Below are 18,977 nucleotides of genomic sequence, written 5' to 3'. Positions count from 1 at the left end.
TCAAACATTTATGCAAACTTCTTGCCTGTTAAAATGTATGTAACTGTCACAACCACATGACTCTAATTTTTAGAAAACCTTGGGAGAGATTTTACTGAAAACACTTATTCAGGATGGAAGTTCTGGCGTCGGTAACCATAGTGTGGCTGAGATTTTACCCCTGGCATTCTTCATCTTTCCTATACTGTCTTTTCTCAGATGTAAATAAGAACTAACCACTGACATTTCAAATGCTTCCAGTCCCTACTCAAATGCTCTCTTTGGCCATCTGCCTGCACCCAGTAATGAACTGTCTTTTAAAATGTGATTGAAGTTGTATTATACCATCTGGGATCACTGTGACCTTTAACCTGGCATAAATCTATGAAAATGAAACCCAGCTTAGCAAAATTTAATCAATAATGGTTTTCTTGGAGCAGGTGTGAATACACCATTACCGGTCTCTGAGACCGATACATTAAATCCTTTGATTTAACTCGGCAGACTTTATATAATAATCATCTGTGTTTCAGTGCTGATATTGGTATTTTTTGAGTCTTGGGTAATGTAAATCTTCTACTGCAGAAGGTCAGCCAGTAGGTGACTTAATGTCTCTAAGAACTTCCACTAATGAGTACAACAGTAATTCATGATAATTTCAACCTTGGTAATAAGGTTCACAGAGATCTGGTCAAGCATTCCAAAACTCCAGCTTCATCAGGAAATCTGTACTGCGGTTGAACGAGAATAAATAACCTTTTTCTGAGATTTGTCTCATATATTGCTCTTCTGAGTTCCTGCTGGCCTGTCGACTAGAACAAATATCCATTCTTCCAGTATAGATTAAAGTGACTTCTATTTTTCCTAGTACAGTCTTGGCCCTTGACTTACAAGTGATAGTGATCAGATGCAAGAAAGACTGAGATGAGTTACCATGTTCTACGTAAAGAAATGGAAACCATTTTCGGGCTTCTGACACATTATGTTCCTGAGGTTTCTGAGATTTGAGCAAATCTACACATTTTACATTGAAAAGGTGAACAAATATTAGAAATTCTCAGATTTTAATGCCAGAAGAGCAGAAAGAACAACTGCTGTTCATTTGATTTTATTTCCTACTGCAAATATTTCAAATGCATATGGAAGTTTGGGGGGTGTTTTGGTTTGCTTTTTTTTTTTTCTTTCTCTTCCCCCCCCGCCAAGTGTATTATCATTATTTGTGGAAAGATCTCTTTTTGCAGTACCCCAGAAATTCAGCATTTGCTCCTATGAAGACCTTCTATACATAGGAAATTACACATGCTGGGTCAGAGATGCTGCTTCTCTGAGCCAGCATGTGTCAAAAAATACACAGTTCTGCATTTTTTGAGTGGTAATACTGATTTGATTGGAGCAACTTTTGCCACATCTGAGCTTGAAAGAACCTTGGTGTCTATCTGTGAGTTTGATACTGTATGCTTTCCCTGGGCTTAAACGGTTAACTGGGCATCTCTTGTCAGAGACAGGCTACTGGTCTAGGCAGTGCTTATGTGAGCCTGCACAGGTGTTCTTGTGGTTTTTAGCATGCTTATGTGACAGCCAGTTACCTAGGAGGCAAATTTTTTTTTTTTTCCTTTATGGCAAAATCACTTCAAAACCCCAGAGCCCAAAAGAGGAGCTGTTGCAATCCTGTATGGCATGGTCCTCCCGCTGTGTGGGAAGCGTGGCTGTCTGTGTCCCTGGACTGAGACCTTAGAGGAATCTGGGGGCCAGGAGCAGCTGCCTCATGCCAGAGGCCATATCCTGACTCCATGGTACAGCTCTCAGTTCCAGCTGCATTCAAAGTTTACCATATGCCCTAACTCCCATAGGGATGGAGTATTCTCTGTGTGAGAGACAAATGATTTTGGCTCCCCCTTATACTGAACTATACTGATTTCATATCTTTCCCCTCTCATTTCAATCCCTTCCTGTATAACATCAGCCATAAATTATTTCCTATACATTCCTTTATTTAACATATTTCTTCTTTTTGATTGCTATGGTAGCTTTTAGAAGGAGATCCAGTTCTAATTTGAAGACTTGATCTGATCAGTTTTTCTTCCCCTCCTCAGCATTCAGTGACCCTACTACATACATGTGTATGTATTTATTTATTCCTTGGCTTTGAGATATGATAGTGCATGGCCAGGAAAAAGATGTAAATAACATGCCCAAAAGAAAAGCAAAGATTCCTTACTTGGGGTTTAGTGCCTTTTGAAGAAAAATTGGTTTTGACATTTTTCACAATTTCTGGCTTGCTCCTCGTGGTAGTTTACAATAACCATTGTGAGCTGAGTATTCCTTATAGACCAGGACTAGAAACAACATGTCTTTGTCACGATGAGATTCTGGTAGTACCATAGGAACAACATTCCTTTGACGTGATCCACGAGATCTGCTAGATTTTCTCTTCCATCATACCATTTTTTCTGATGACCCACACAGATGGGTACACGAAAGTTGTCTTGAGCTCTGGTCTTCTCTAGGCAGCACGATTGTCACCATTGCAATGACCTGCTACTTTATGAAGCTATTCTCACCTTCATAATTTTCTTCATTGCAGACCACAGTAATATCAGTCTTTCTGCCAGTATCCGTGTCATTAAGTATACTCACAGGTATTCCAAAAATAAGCAGAGGCACTTGCCTCCTCCACAGGGAGTTCAAGCTGATTTTTAAACTGAGAGTAGCAAAGATGGAGTCCTGCAAAGACCGTGTATTTTTTGATACATCTAGCAATACTAGATTTGAAAGGCAATTTCCCGTATTTAATATTTTAGCGTGCTGAGTGGTGAAGTAATGGCTATTTTCAATAACAGCACTTTTTTTTTTCCAGTGGAAGCTCATTCTCTTTTCATACAGCAGCTGCTTCCTACAGGATGACTTTAAGGGTGCACACATTACAAAGAGGTAGTGAAAGTGACAATGGCTGGATGTGCGTCAAGTATGTTGGAAGAGAACCCTATTGGCCCTCAAAGTGCCTGGGATGGGTGGCATGGGATCAGAAGGTGCACAATGGCACTCCTGTTGGAACTAAAGCTGCTAGAGTCCATCTGCTCTGGGCTTTTGTTATTAATCTGTGCATTAGTAATAATTTCATATATATTCTGCCAATTCCTTAGGCTTGTCTGGTCGTAGGGTTCCTTCCGCCAGATTTTTCGGCCTGTCTTCTGGAGCCTTTCTCTGGGGGATCACTCCCACCTCCTTTATGTCAGAACGGATAACAAGTCACTTATCTCAGTGAGCCAGCAAAGTTTATACATTTCCCAGCAGGCTTCACTTTGGATAACAAGGCAGGTTGTCTCTGGCAAGGACTAGTGGCTTGTGATACAGTCCTTTTAAAAGCTTTTGGTAAAATGGGGTTTACAGTGATACCAGCTATTGAGAATTTGATTTCTCTGGTGCTGTTAATAGGTTTTTTTTCTCCTTCAGCTTTTTGTCTCTTAGGAATAGTATCCAGTCATTTTATGAACTTATGAATGCTTTCATTATCCTTTTGTAGCCAGCAATGATGTCTGGCACTAGAACATTTGATTACAGACAGCAGAAAAGAAAGTGAAAATGTAACCTCCCTATAGAAATTATAGAGATTTCAGGGGAGAAGATGTATTGAATATACAGATTAGAGGAGAACCTTCCTGTGCAACTGGCTGGCTTCCCAGTCTATTGCTATTGGTGCAGTATATAATAAATGGCGCTATATCACCATTTACCTTCTTTCTGCTGATTTTTTTAACAGTACCAGAGCATAATGAGTTAAATTCTTGGATTTCTGCACTAGCATTTTCAGAACCCAGTAGACTCTAGTGAAATTCCTTCTTTTTTTTTTCTTTTCTATAGCATCAAGCTACAGACAAGCATTTCACCAGACCTATGGAACATATTCTAATAACTTTCTTGAGCTTGCCATTACACTTCAAGTCTACAGATGAGGGGGAAAAGGGCATTTTTTAAAAGACTGTGTCCACTAATCCCAGTCTTGGGGCAGAATTGGTTATGACTGTTGACATTTTCAAATGTGGGACTCCCAGATTCTAAGAGCTGCTCCATGCCTTGCTATCTGTAATAGGACAAGGAAAACACAAGAGTTTCATGCTCATTTTGTTAAAGCATCATTCTCATAAGCCCAAAACTGTCAGTGGTATGTAGGCTGAGTATATTCCTATGGAAGTAGGTGATTATGGTTGCGCGTTGTCAGTAGGAACTAAACCATGGCATTTTACACACTTCTAGCTAGAACCTGTTTTACAGCAAGAGAAAAAGTTCAGGTTTTTGATTCATGGGAAAGGTAATTAATAGTTTGGGGCAAACCTCAAAAGAATGCCCTCAGATTAAACTAATCCTGTTCTTTGGGAGATTTAAAAGCTAATCTCTCCTGATCAAATTTGTGCTTAAGGGGTGGCATGAGAACAAATTTTCCCTGTACCACTTCCTGATAGTTATCAAGCTTGGAGAAAATTTCCCATCTTTCCTAATTTATTTAAAAGATGCAGATAATCCCAGTGAAATCAGAGGGTCTCCTGGCCTCCTTAACCATGTATACAGGAGCAGGGCCTTGTGCATTAAAATCCAGTTGAAGCACAGAAGTTCACATTATGTAGAGGACTAAAGAAAAACAAATATCATGTCACACACACAAAAAAAAAGTTAATTTCACGGACCTCTCACATAAAGTTTCACTGGCATTTCAGTTAGGTCTTGCCACTCAAGGATCCTGAGAGAGCACATTTGCATGTCATATTTATATGGGTTTCTGTTAAGGCTAATAATTACACACAGGCCTCCTGGCACTGCATTTGCAATCACACATACCCTTCCCTGTGCCTCTCTATGCTGAAATCAGTTAAAGTCTAAGTCTGGGACAAACCACATTGCCTTCTTTTAAATGTCAACACGATAGTTTGATTATTCATTTGTCACTGGTAGTTTATTCAGAACAGTGGAAATCTTTTTTTTTTTTTTTTTTTCTTTGGAAGTTCCTAATTGATTGGAATAAAAAGAAAGCATTATGTAGTGTTACATACGATCTTGTTTATTTGGCAGAGTTCTTCCTTAGCTGCAGCACCATTCCTTGCTCTACAGGTAGTGTGTGGCCTAAATGAAACCTTCACATCAGAGACCCTACAGAAGATGAACTTCTGATCTGTGCTTCATGCCTCAGGCCAATCTCTTTTAGAAGGTTTAATTAAAAATACATTGAGTGGGTGAAAGGTGCTTCTGACTTCGCTGGACTTGGGATCAGGAAGATAATTATATAATATTTATATAATATAAAATCCTTTTATATACCTATGTTTGTAGATATAGTGTCTTCATTTGTAACGTAGGAATACTCAACAAGTCACAGGCATCTGTAACACAGACAGTAGACAAAACTACAAGCAAGCAACTAAACTAAAAAAAAAAAAAAAGAACCATAGACAATAAATTTCCATAAAGGCAAGATAAAGTTCAAAGAGAAAGCTAGACTCAGACATTCAGTTATAACAGAGATTTATGACTGTATTGGAGAAATATTTAAATATGACAGTTCCCATGTTTATGAGCAAAATAACAAGTTCCCATGCAGCTAAATAAAATGCATCTTAATACCCTTATGCTAGTCTCTGTTTATATGAGTTTATACTAGTATTCAGACTGATGATAAGGGTTTGCTACTGCAAATAACTGAAGATTGATCCAGATGTCGGTGTTGGTTCTTAAAGGAGTAGAAAGCAGTGTTTGTACTGAAGTATTGAAAGCAGTGAAGCTGCTGTTGATGGTTTCTTATCTTTGGTATTACATTTTATAATGTGTGGTAGGGATGAAAGCAGTGCACAGAATGGGTGAATGATATTTCAGTAGTTGGTATGGAGCGGTTATTAGGAAACAAATTTTATACTGGATGGTGGATAATCTTAAAGCATCCAGCCTATCTTCGATCCTTATGTAGATTCTATATCCTTATTAAAAATCTGATTCTCCCTTTGTCTTTTGTGTTGTTATAGGGAAAAACTTAGTGGCTTTGCTGTTAAGACTTGCTTTTTTATCATATCTGGGGAAAAAAAATTGTTGTTTTATTGCGTGAATGTGATGGAATGTAATCCCTTTGACTCTACTACGGATTACAGGATAGTGTAGGGCAAAAACTGCTCACTTATAGTGCACAGAAGGACAGCTGCTACTCAGAGTGTAACCTCCTGGGAACCGTGGAAGCTAGGGGCACCATTCAGTTCAATAACCAGTTTGTGCTGCTACATCAGATTTGCGTGGGAGAAATAGCAGTAGCAACTAGAGGAGACCATGAAGGACTGAGAGTAGGGAATGCAAGGAGAGAAGCACCAAAGCTCCACTCATTTTTCCAAAAGTTTGAAACCTTCTAATTTCTAGCCTAAATTTAGTCCTAGCCAATTTACAACTACTAATACTGTTATTGTCTTTAGATTTTCAAAGTTCTTCTCTGTATCTACTTTTATACCTTCCCTTATGTCTGCTGAACTTACAGTCACTGGGACATCCAGCAGCCTTTCTTTTCCTAGACTGAACAACCCACTGGTTTAAGTCCCCTTCTGAGGCAGGCTCTGATCAGCTGTGTGGCCATTCTCTGTACCTGCTTCATTTTCAATACATGTTTGTTGCACATGGGTGGTCAGAATTGTATTGTTCTCATAATGGAGGCTTGCCAAAGCTTTTAGCAATGACATTAATACTTCCCTTTCTTTAGCAAGACATGCCAGAGTCATAGCTGTCATCTTCTTTGTGGCTGCATCTTGTTAATGACTAATCATCAACCCTTTCCCTCTTCTGCCCTGTTAGAGCTGTCCTAATAAAATCTGTAGCTGTGCACTGAAACTAACAAGAGGGATTTTGTTGCAAGGCTATGCTTGGATATTGCCATTAAAATTTCAAATAAGAAGTTCCTTCTGTTTGCATTTTTCAGGCAAAATTCACTGCTCACTCTGACCTCAGTAGCCAAAAGATTATTTTAACAGGTGTGGTATTTATGGGTAAAGAGTCAAACAAATGAGGTTGGTTGTGTGGTTGTTTTTTCCCTGTTTTTTATCCTTTCCTGTGATTATGACAAAAGATCCAGGGAATAAGAAGGGTAGAGTCAGCCTATGCCAGATTGTCCCACTTGATTTGGAGAGCAGAAAGGATTCACCAGCTGAGTAGCAGGACCATGTTATTTAGCTGATCTACATCTTCCTCACAACCATTTGACTCTGTGACTAGCAAACTACAGAATGCTCTGGTGGCAGGTCCTCACCTCGTGCCATGGTGCCACTTGGCAACTGTGCGCATGGTCACAGCAGGTGCCTGCTCAGCCCTGCCTGCTTCCCATCACACCCGCCTGCAGGAGCTGCCTGGGCCAGGCATCAGTGCTGGTCTTAAGGAATGCACAAAAACTCTCAGGCATGGTGGAATAGAAAAGCAAAACAGTAGTGGTCTCCTCTTTCTCTCACTAGCACACACCTTGATGTCCCCTGATATCCCAAATCACCATCTGCTCCCTAATGGACCCCAATGCCCATCTCTCAAATATGCAGCTCCAGAATGCCTATGCAACTGCAGGGATCATAGATTGGTTTGGATTGGAAGGGACCTTTGAAGGTCATCTAGTCCAATCCCCCTGATGTGGACCATGTGTTGATTCAACTCGGCTCTGGGAAACATGTTTAAATCGGTCTGTGTTGTTCTGTATGTTGCAGACACAACCATTCACCGTAAACCAACATTTGGGACATTTGAGTAATTGCTGCAAACTTTTACTGATAGCTCCATTGGAACGGTGCCACCAGTATTTGGTTCCTGGTTGATATAATGCCCTGAGACTGTTTCCTTGTATTTGCAGGGAAGAAGTATCCTTGTTACTTGCAAGGATTCTGGAGACAGTGATGCTTCACAAGGAAGACAGAGTCAGTGGAAAGAAAGACTGGATCTTTTGCTAGTTTCTAAAGACACCCTCCTCTCTCCCTTAACCTCAGAACAACTGCAGACATTTCTAGAGTGCACCCCAGTCTGCCTGTGTCTATCCTTCTCCAATGAAAGTACAGGAAAGCAAGAGGAAAGATCAGGCCAGAATATCTAACAGCCCACTAATCTGGCCCAGAGGGTAGCAGAGGACAGGCAAGAACAGCACCTACTTGCCCCTGCCTTTGCCTAACTCTTCGCTGGTTAGAGGATTTTAAGAAGCCTGGATAATCCTCTGCCCCTACTTCCAGTGTTAGGAGCTTAACATTCAGAAAATAAGCCATAGCTAATGTCCTCAAAATGGATCAGGTGGAATCTATTAGGATTCACCAGAACTTCATTAGGAATAGAGTTTATCTCTTCAGAGCCTATTGATATATTAACGCTGCTACTACTACTACTATAAGCATCAATAATCGTAAATATCACAGCTTATACAGTATCTGAACGACACCTAAGGATGATATAAAATTTTGTGTATGTTTTGTATAACACTTCATTCAATATTTAATCTACTGCATGTCCACTTTTTCTTGGACATTTGTTGTTGATGGTTATCTTGCCACTGTAGCCCAAGTTGTTCTTCGAGGCATGATTCTCTGCCTTCCTCTCATGATTAATTTGTTTTGCTTTCCAGCTTTTTTCCCTGTGGGTGGAAAATTCAGCCATCAGCAACAACTGACTCTTTTGCTTTTAAGACACAGGGTGCTCTTTTGTGGTAAGACTACTGTGTTTGTGCAAAAGTAGCTTTACTGCTATGCTCACACACTATGATCAGACATGATCCTAAAGCATTTGACCAAGTCCCTAGGTGGTTTCTCTGTCACTGTCAGGTCCTTGTGTCACACTGCTCATAGCTCCTAAGGGGCTGTTTCCCTAGCTGAGAAGCAAAAAGAGTATAAGGTCTTTTCCAAGGCAGGGAGGTGAGCGGAGTGCTACAATATTCTCAAAATGCCATCCTTTATATTATTAGAGAAATCTTCCCAAAGGCTGTGAAGCCAGGTGTGAGGTGTGTTTGTGTCACTGGCCTGCTGCATGGTAGTCTGGCTGGAGCTGGCAGGCTGGCCTGGACCAGAAGTGTATTCCGAGAGGCAGGCAATTCAGAAACTCAGGAGCCACTTCTCTGTGTGCTGGCCACAGTTCCTGCTTCCCCTGCCAATATGCTTATGGTTTGGCATTTGCAGACACACCACAGCTGTCCAGTTGATAAACTGACACACTCTGGGTGGCCCTCATCTCTTGAGATTTTACAACTGCTGTTTGCTCCACCAGACATGAATTGAAGTCTTCCAAACTCTCCCACAGAGACTTTCCTGGTACTCTGGTGTCAAGTTCAGAACAAGAATCCAGAGCAGACCTTTTATTCCTAATAACACTTGTTTTCTTATACTGCTGCTCTCCTTTGTCCAGCTGGTGCCGGCAATGAACCCACACTTCTGTTCACTGGTTTGCCCTGCTCAGCAGTAGTCAGGAGTTATTTTACGGTATCCCTCCAGTCCAGTAGCCCTCTACCCTTGAAGGAGGAAAGGCTGTGTGTGCTCTACAGTCAAACTCAGGATTCCAAATCAAATGTACTGCTGCGCATATACATTTATAAGATCCTTGTACCTCTTCCTGGTGTTTCCTGCATGTTTGTTGTGCAGGTTGAAGAAACATCTATCACCCACTTATGTGCAGTAGAACACTGAAAAACACAATATCCCTAGTAGAGATGTTGAGAAATGCAACTGCTGGGTAAATTGTGTAGTAGCTTATAGTGACTGGTATGTGTCTTGGATCTCTTGTGCAATTCTTGATTTACTCACACATACTCCTGGAATATGTAGCTACTGCACCTAGGAGAAAAGGAGAAAAAAGATGTAACACCCATAGAAGGTGCTGTTTTAAGCACAAGGAACTGAAAGTTTCAGCTTTTAGTGGCCACCATCAAAATCTTGTCAGTATCTTTCTTTTCTAGCTTCCACATCACAGCATTCAGGTAGCAATGAAAACAGATTTACAGATAACTCTAATTTCATGCCAAATTGATACCATAGTAGAGCAACTGTTCGATTGTGGACAGAAGGAGAGGTATTCATTTCCATTTGCTTCTGCAGTAGATTCATTGAAATGTGTTCACTCAGCTGTGTGCATATATGCTGATGTAATCAAGCCAGGTGCATGCATAGGATTTTCTAACAGGAGGTGGAGATGAGTCTGGATCATGTAAAGAGGAGATGGAGAGCTGTGCAGGATGTTTAAAGGTCACAAGGATGCTTAACATTTTGTACTAGACACATGAGGAGGGAAAATAGCACAGGAGCACAGAGTTGTTAATACACTGAATAGCAAGAGGGGCACGAGTTAGGCATTTAACAGTCCTGAGTTCCAGATCATGTATGCTGCAAGGGAGAGGGGAGGAGACTGAACCTCTGTGCGTTCAGATTAGAAAAGACTAGGGAACCTGGGCTACTTATAGGAAAGGCAGAGAATGGAGTAAGGACTAGCGGGAACATTTTAGAAAAGACTAGGGAACCTGGGCTACTTATAGGAAAGGCAGAGAATGGAGTAAGGACTAGCGGGAACATTTTAGAAAAGACTAGGGAACCTGGGCTACTTATAGGAAAGGCAGAGAATGGAGTAAGGACTAGCGGGAACATTTTAGAAAAGACTAGGGAACCTGGGCTACTTATAGGAAAGGCAGAGAATGGAGTAAGGACTAGCAGGAACATTTTACTGTCCCACTTGAAATCAACCAGACTTTTTAGTGGGCAAATGTTTGCTTCCAGCAAAACAGACCCAGAAGTAGCTCTCATAAAATGTGTAAGGTTTTTTTCAGTCAACCGAATACTGCATTCTAGTTCAGTCTGTCATTTTTCAAGGGAATGTGGTTTTTCTTTGCCTTCTCATGAGCAGAGAGAGATATGAGACAAAGTTGTACAGGACACACTGATAAACAAGGCTGAGCTTGCAGAGAAAGCTTTCCAGCTTGATTTTTGCCACCAGAGACTCGTATACCATTGAACTTCCTAGATAGCCTCTCAGATTGTATAAGTGAAAAAGACATTACATAAACTGCCAACATTTTTCTCTTTTTCACTTTGAGAACCACCCTTGTGGGATAGTTATAAGGAATTTAGTAGGGTTGGCTCTAATAAGTTCTTGCAGATAGTACTCTAAAAATACAGACAGAAGAGGAAGCAATGCTCTTTTTTTCTGTTGGTTGTTTTTTTTTTAACAGTTACCAAATTTTACAAAAGGGATACAATTCTTTTAGACTTTGTATATGATATTGTGGAAAACCTTTCAATTTTCACTGCATTCTATTACACTTTCAGCATAGAGGAGGTGCTGTCAGGTATTTCCAGTGGAAGTATGTGCTTTCTCACCAAAACCTAGTTGGATTATGTGCTTAATCCCCAACCCGCCTGTGACCTGATAACTATAGGGCGCTTCAGTTTTCCCTTCTTAACAACAGTCCACCACTTTGACAGGGTAAAAGAAATGACATATTGCTGCAGCCCCAGGAAACCTGCTTGTCCAACTGTAGGTTCACTGATAAAGCAGTTGAACAAGGAAGTCATGTGTCTTCATGTTGGCCATCAAGAGTAACCATCAAAAATTATTATCACCTTTGACCACCCAAGCAATAACTCCCTATGTTCACCCTTTCTTCTAGATGACAGCTGCAGTCTCTTAATATTGACTTCTCATTAATGTCTCCAGTTCAGATCCCAATGGAAATAGTCTGAGATAGGGGAAATCCTTTTTTTGTCTAGTTTCAGTAAAAGTTTCATAACACATGAATACTTGCATGAAATCCAAATCCAGTTAAATTAGTTGCCAGGTTATATGGAGGTCTGAGATCAATTTCTCCCAAAGAAGTGGAGTTTGACATACCAAGTAATGGGCATGAAAAGCACCACCCTCATTTGTTTCCATCTAGAAGCTGCCACGCTAGTGCCTGCCACTGACCTTCATGGAGGATGCAGGGCAGTGCACAGCCTCCCACAGAGCTCTGCCACCAGGTCACATAGGAAAGCCCTGGCTCTCACCTGTGCCACGTCAGGTCCCTCTCTTGCTCGCCCATGGGGTTGCTCAAAATCAACTGAATTATGCAATGAAAGCTGATTGAGGTCTCTTTTGGTAAATCCAGCATTACAGGCCTTTGCATAATAATTCCAGGACCAGTCTTTCTCTCCATCTTTCAAAAAATTTGATAGCAAAAGATTATGACATCTCTTTAGAGTGACTTTTCCAGATCAGTGACCATTCCCTATGAAGGTTTCATCTGTCACTGAATGTTTACAATGACTTCAGAAACAATTTCTTCTATCCCTTTATACCTACACCAGTTTGGTATTGCCCCTTCCAAGGTCAAATCTATAGTAGCATTCATTTTCATGAGAATCACTATCTATAGTAGCATTCATTTTCCTGAGAATCACTAGTAATCTCTTAAAAAAAAATGACCTCATAAATTACAATCTTTGTCAAAGTCATTTGGAGGAGAACAGTACCATAGCCACACACACACACACACACTCTGCAGCTGGGGAAAAAAGGCTTTCCTCAGCACTCTTCTTCATGTGTAATTTTTATAGCCAAAAACTAGAGTGGGAAAGGAAAAGATAACATCTGAGTTGGGATGACCAAAGTACATAGAGAGAACAATTTAGTCTCTTAAAACAATGCAAGAAGTTAGATTCCAGTAGTAATTCAAGTGAAGGCAGGGGGCTGGGCCACGAGCCAAACATCTATGCAGTCCCAGTGACCCAAGCTATCACATGAGATACACCTCACTTCTTTATTTGCTTGTTTATTCTGAATGACTACAAGGGCACTTGATGTGATAAAACGTGGACAATGTCCTGAGTTCAGCTGGAGGGAGTTAGGATATTATCTTTCTGGAGCTTCTCTCTGCAGTAATGATGATACCCGTTTTGGGGTTAATTTTCTGTTGAATAAGCATGTCAGGTTTTAAGGCACTGGTCCAGACTGTAAACAAGTCAGTCTCTTTGGAGCCTGCTTTGGCAGCTCTGCTGAGGTTACTATTTGTATTACAATATTTGCTAACCTATTCTTCATAAAGGCAGGTATGTTTCTGTGAAAAGGAGAAGCAATGTTGACATCTGTCTTCTTGCCAGCAGCAGCAATCATGTTACCTTGTTATGTCAGATAGCCCTCCCCCATGCTGTGATGCACTAAATAAGGGACTGCTGAAATTCTGGCCCAGGGCTGATTACATTTCTGCTCCACACACAACTCTGAGTAGCTATACAAAAGGCAGGAGCAGCTCGGTCCCACCATTCCAGTGGCACTGAGACCAAAAGAAACTTTACTGCTGAGAGAAATCAGTGATAGAAAGCTCTGGAATGTAAATTTTAGATGAGGTAAAGGTTTTCACATATGGCTGACAAGTAATTTAAAGCACTAAGGAGAGTTCAAGAGGGAGTTAAGTGGTCCATGTAGATATACAGATACTAGAATAATTTGGATGCATTTAGGATGCAGGATAGACAAAGAATTCATCTCATCCCCAAGCTGTTTGGAGCTGTGACTGTGTTTTGGTTCTCAGCTTGTACAAAGTTTTCTATAGTGAGACTGGCCCCAACTATAATAGATCATTGTAATAGCTCTGTTCATATTACGAGGTTGGGGAGTGGAAACCAAACAATCTAAACAATGTAAGACCACCACAATTACTTCTAATGTTTTTATAGGTTACCCATAAACTTGTGGGCACTTTTCAGACTAGAAAAAGGCATAGACTTGGACTTAGATCTTATAGCCCAAGGCTCTAGTCCAGTGCATGCTCCTTGCACTTTCAAAACTCCCATTGACTGCAGTAGTAGATCTAGGATAACATTTAGGAAGTTCAGGATTATTATTTGTGCTGCAAGATTAAATGAGGTGTTTGCAAGAAGGAAAAGGACTAGCTTCTGGTGGACAGAAGGTTGCTGTCCCTTTTCTGAAGGCATAGGAGGTTTTAGCTGGTTGGGGTTCTGATCATTAGTGATAACTTTGCTTTCCTGTTTTCCATTTCTTTGCATTTGATTATGCAGTTCAAACTCTGACGAGGAGATGTTAGAAATAATTGATGTTGTACACACAAATAAGGAGTTAATTCATGCAATCTATTGCCTCATTCTCAAATGATGGGAGAATTACCCCTATAAGGCAGAGAATGTTTTCTTTGAAATAGGTAAGATTTTTCAAAACATCTAGGGCTGGCCTCATGCTGCTCCCACCAAAGCTGAAGGTTAAAGCTTCCATTCGCTTCAATAAGAGCAAAAGTAGATACACAATGAGCACATTGGGGACCTGTCAGGCAATTAGGACTAAACATGCCTCTGGCCAGATCCTGAAGTGATTTATCAACTCATGAAAATAGATGTGCATTCACTTTACTCAGTGTAGCTGCATCAGTTTATATCTGACCCTGTGTTCTGGGAATTCCAAGTGACAATATTGATATATTGGCAGTATAGCTATGGTGGGGTAAGTGTATAGGCCAGATCAGCTTTGCGGGAAGAGGTGGTACGCTTGTTACTCCAGCTTATATTGTTTGAAAACCAGAAAACCTTCAGGGCATACAAAACCTTTTTTCCATTTCATACCTGAAGGTTGGCCCGTATTTGTGAAGGCATGCTTGCTTTTTTCTGATGGTATTAGGTGGACTGGTGGAAGATACTATATTTTTCTGCAAACGTAGATACAGAGATTTCTTCAAGACATGACTCCGTTGCAGCTCTTTCTCAGGTATCCACCTAGCACAAAGCTGTCTCTTTCTTTTCACTCACTATTCACTTTTGCTAATTTCTGCACTTTTTCTTCTCTTCTTCCTACTTCTGCCCATTCCCACCCTTTATGGTTCCTTTACTGTAATCATCATGCTGAACTCCTATTTAACTTTTTCCCTTATTTGGTGGTATGGATAGGCTTGCTCCACAAAAGACAAAGCAATTCCACAGTATCTTTATTATTGTGTTTTGACATTTTTCGATGCTCATGTAATTATAGGCTGGGTTACTTTGATATGGACCTGATCCAACATCTGAGTATTTGATTGGTTTGCACACTGTCAGTGTTAAAAATTACTCTTCTCTTTTAAAGTGACAAACTTCCCTTATTTTTCCCATCTTGTTTTCATTAGCTTTTCTTGACAGTAGGTCATGTTAGGTGCTTTGCCATGTCTGCTGCTGCTGTCATCTCCTAATGTCAAAGCTGACTTTTACAGACACTGTTGTTCCTATCTTTGAGCTTTCAGAGCAAGGTTTGTATGTGGGGTAGATTTTGTTTTTTCTCTCTCTGTCTTCATTGCTGTCTCTGCTTCTTGTCTTCTTGGTTTGCCTTTGGCTTTTGTCTTTCTGGTTTTTTGGCTCAGCTGTTCAGTAGCAGAGGCAAAGTTATTGTTAGTGCTGACTGAGAGAAAATACAAGATGGAGAGATGCTTCTTTCTTCCACAGTTTAGTATGATGAAAGATCTTCCATAATGAGCCTGACTTTGAGTCCCACGCTGACTTTTTCAAGCTGAAATTAATCCACCTGAAATTGTACAGGCAAAATTCTATGTCAGACTATAAGCTTTCAGCAAAACGACTGATATTAGCCAAAACATTTGGGAGATAGGAAGATACTTCAGAAAGCGGGGTGATCTCACTTTTTGGATAATTTCCTAATGTTTATTTTAAAGAAATGTCATGACTCAAAACTATCTCAACCAAGAAACTCCATATTTGGGTTACTTTGTTGTCCCTGGCAAGGATAGGTGCTTTGGACTCAGTCTGGAAGGTGTGGGGGGGTTATAATTTAGATATTAGTAACAATGTCTACTTACATTAAAAACACATTGGTTTTCTAAATACCACATTCTGGCTTGTGCATTGCTTATTAACCACATACCAACAGCCTTTGTGCTCTTTAAGCAGTATGCAGTAATATACACTCTTTAGGAAGCACATAGCCAAAGGCTACCAGATGCCTGAACAGTTGCTATTATATCCATCAAGCAGGATGTTAAGAAGCACTCAGTTTGAAGCATCTTCTGATCTCCACAGGAGTTTCTACAGTCTCTGTCAACTTCATGGGCATTCTTGGGATTGTGCTGACTGAGAAGACCCCTCAGTGCCTCTCTGGGCATATCCCAAAAGTGAGGTCTCAATGCACCCTGCTTCTAGCCTACTGCTTGATTGTGAGTAGCTCCCTGCGCTAACTATGGCTTTTAGGCAAGCACTTACATGTTTCTCCTAAGCCCCAGAATGCTGAAATGTGGCAGTTCCCTGTCTAGAATTAAGTCCAAGGAAAAAGCAGTAGTTAAAAGGGTAGGTGGGGATGTGGAAGTGCTTGTGGATAAAAGGGTAATCCTGAGGTGATGTCATTACCTGGACTCCTCAGTTACTGGCAAATAAACATACAAGAAGTGCAGAATTAGGGTAAACTGCCCCGAACATCTTGATAGAGAGAATGACTTTGCTATGCCTGAATCTTAGTACATTCAAAGGCAACTCGGTCTGCCATGTAAGCTCTGCACAGCCTCTAAACACTCTGGTCCATAATTCCTGGAGTCCCAAGTCTCGGTTTTGGGGTGTTCTGCTCTTAATCAAAACTGATGTAGGTCAGGCAAGTACTTTATTAACTGGCATTACTGTGGCACATACTAGGACATCTGAAGAGTGAACTTAGATTCCACCGAGACATCAAGGCAGCAGACTTGGCCTCCGGCTGCAGATGAGTGCCAGCAGGGAGAGTCTGGTCATGGGAGCAGGGAATTCAGCAGAGGCTGCAAAACTCTCCCAAGATGGGCAAAGTAGCCCTTACCAAGCTCCTTGCTGGCACAATGAGACAGCTACCAGTGCGCAAGCAAGGCAGCTTAGGTTAGGTAAGTTTACATTACAAAACCATTCTGTCTGCCATGTAGAGAAATGCTAAAACATTTTGAAATTCCTTAATAGCAGTACCTTTATTCAGAATGAGTCTGGGATATTGTACCACCTAGAAAAACCATAGTCCAGACTTATTCAGAGTTTAAATACAGTAATTAAATCAAACTAGTGAAATCAAATCCAGTTCTAAAAAAGGAGACCAGCACACTAAGGTACTAAGGTACCACTTTGAATGCTTCTCTTTCGAACATCCCAGTTGTCATGGGGAAAGTAGTGAACCTGGATATGAAATGCTGCTTCTGAAATCCTCCTCGGAGCAGTGAACTGAGGAAGGTAAGTCTTCTTATCATGAAATGCATGTATATGCTATTTTGGACCCAAAACTTCTTTTCCACTCTGGAGGAACAAGAAACAAATTTATTAAACTAGAGAAATGGGCAATAGGTACATCTTCAGTAAAGACCTTGTGTACTTCAGTGGTTAGATTTGGGGTAAGTTGTCCAGGCCAAAGGTAAATTGAGCTAATAAATTTAGGTGGACCTTCTAAGAAGCACTAACTACCTTTTACCTTTGGGAGTGTGAATTTTTTGACAGGTTAAGATTTTCTAGAGCACAGAATATATCTTTCCTCTGTGTTTGCTGTCTCTTTCAGGAAACATCAGAAACATTTTAGGGATAAAGGGTCATTTTCTAGAGAACAGTTTGGTAAAACAAGGGGTCTCTAGCCAAATATGACAATAGTCAACATAGTTCCTTGTGTACTTCACAGTTAAGAAATCTTACTCAAAGTTCAAAGGACCGGATCAAATTCCTCTTGGATTTCCTGTGATAATCTCAGTTGGATCATCTGCTCTTACATGTTAGAGCTCAGCGATGTCTGACTCTGTTAAGGAAAAATGACATTTATTAGGCATAACTTTCTTTTACAAACCTTCCTCATCTGGCTGGGACAACGCACGCTATTCAAAGGGCTGTCTTGCAGCTGATGAAAATTTTGTACAGAGAACCAAAAAAATAATATCAGATGGGAAAGAATGAACTGTGTTAACCCTTTATCTTAAAAAAAATGGTGATTTTGGACTTGTCTTCTCTCTCTCCCCATATGTTGGAGTCCATTTAACGTATACTGCAATTTCAGGTTTTGTTAGCAATGGTTAAATTCATTCTGCTTTGCATTGCTGCAGGACGTGGTTTGAAACACTCATACGTTACCCAGATTCCTTACCAGCATGCTCAGGAGCAGTTGCACAGAATGATCATTTTCAGCACCTGTGTGCCAGTCTAAAGGTCCAAAAGGAGGTTCAGGACAAGTAATCTGGTTGACCTTAAGGGTCAGAGTCCTTGGATATAGACTTGTATTTCAAGAGATGCAATTTGTGGGTATTGAAGGATAGAACACAAATCAAATGGAACGATACTTCTTTTGGGCAGACGAGTTATTCCTTGCATTTGCTAGTCATATCTTTATCAGCATCCCTCATTAGCTATTTTTTAAGGGCATATATACTTGGAAAGGATGCTTATATGTTTCTTGTGTTAAAATATAATTAGGCAAGTACTAAATGTTCAGCTAATAGAGATCATCCTAGCTCCACTGATATCAAGTTAATTCAACTCGGCATCTGTTCTGGTCTATATGAAGCCATTGCAAGTTTTACTGTTGAATTTAGAGGACCAGATTTCACTCACTCTTAAATATTTAAAGGACGGTATTTAGGAATTGTGACCTGGGGTGAGTGCTTTGAACACATGTAATAAAGGGAATAAGTTTGTGATGTGTTGTACTATGTGGTGAGAATGCATACATTGTGATTTTGTTTGGTTTAGTCTATTTTTATAGAGTACTTGAGGAGAAATCCATAAATTTGAGTAGTTTAGTCAACTAGCTAAGCAAATGTAGTGACCTTTTTCAAGCCAGAGCTTCTATTTATTTCTAATGCAGAAGTTCTCTTGTAGATTTACCTATATGACAGAGGCAAGGTTCCTAATTCTGTCTATTAGCAGATGTGGATTTTGCTTGAGCAAGGTTAAGTGACTGATAATGATCTATGTCATGACTCAAGCACAAGCATGGAAGAAAGTTTGTGCTGGCTTCCCTGAAAGAATGCCTTTGCTGGTTTTTATAGGCTTCATCCAAAACCCAATAAGAGAACTCTTCAGCGC

General features: G+C 40.4%; 1 protein-coding gene and 1 long non-coding RNA gene across 5 annotated transcripts in view; one reads left to right on the top strand and one right to left on the bottom strand.

Annotated features, from left to right (window-relative positions):
• LOC119148295 overlaps positions 1-18,977 on the top strand; it is a 62,642-nt gene that overhangs the window by 24,379 nt on the left and 19,286 nt on the right. The gene's annotated exons all lie outside the window — the stretch shown is intronic.
• The window catches only part of LOC119148294 (tyrosine 3-monooxygenase-like), a 52,566-nt gene continuing 44,754 nt past the window's right edge, over positions 11,166-18,977 (bottom strand). Inside the window, exons 12-14 of one of the 4 annotated variants that reach the window (XR_005104357.1) lie at positions 17,598-17,697; positions 17,039-17,210; positions 14,892-15,477 (exon numbers count right to left, since the gene is read on the bottom strand). The gene's annotated coding sequence lies outside the window, so the exon portion shown is untranslated. Of the gene's footprint in view, positions 17,211-17,597; positions 17,698-18,977 lie in introns of all 4 variants that reach the window. The other 3 variants (XR_005104356.1, XR_005104355.1, XR_005104358.1) reach the window with 3 other exon arrangements.

Source organism: Falco rusticolus, chromosome 5, assembly GCF_015220075.1.
Source record: "Falco rusticolus isolate bFalRus1 chromosome 5, bFalRus1.pri, whole genome shotgun sequence".
Classification (NCBI taxonomy): domain Eukaryota; kingdom Metazoa; phylum Chordata; class Aves; order Falconiformes; family Falconidae; genus Falco; species Falco rusticolus.
Note: the sequence above shows the minus strand (reverse complement) of the source record. Positions and strands in the feature narration are given on the sequence as shown.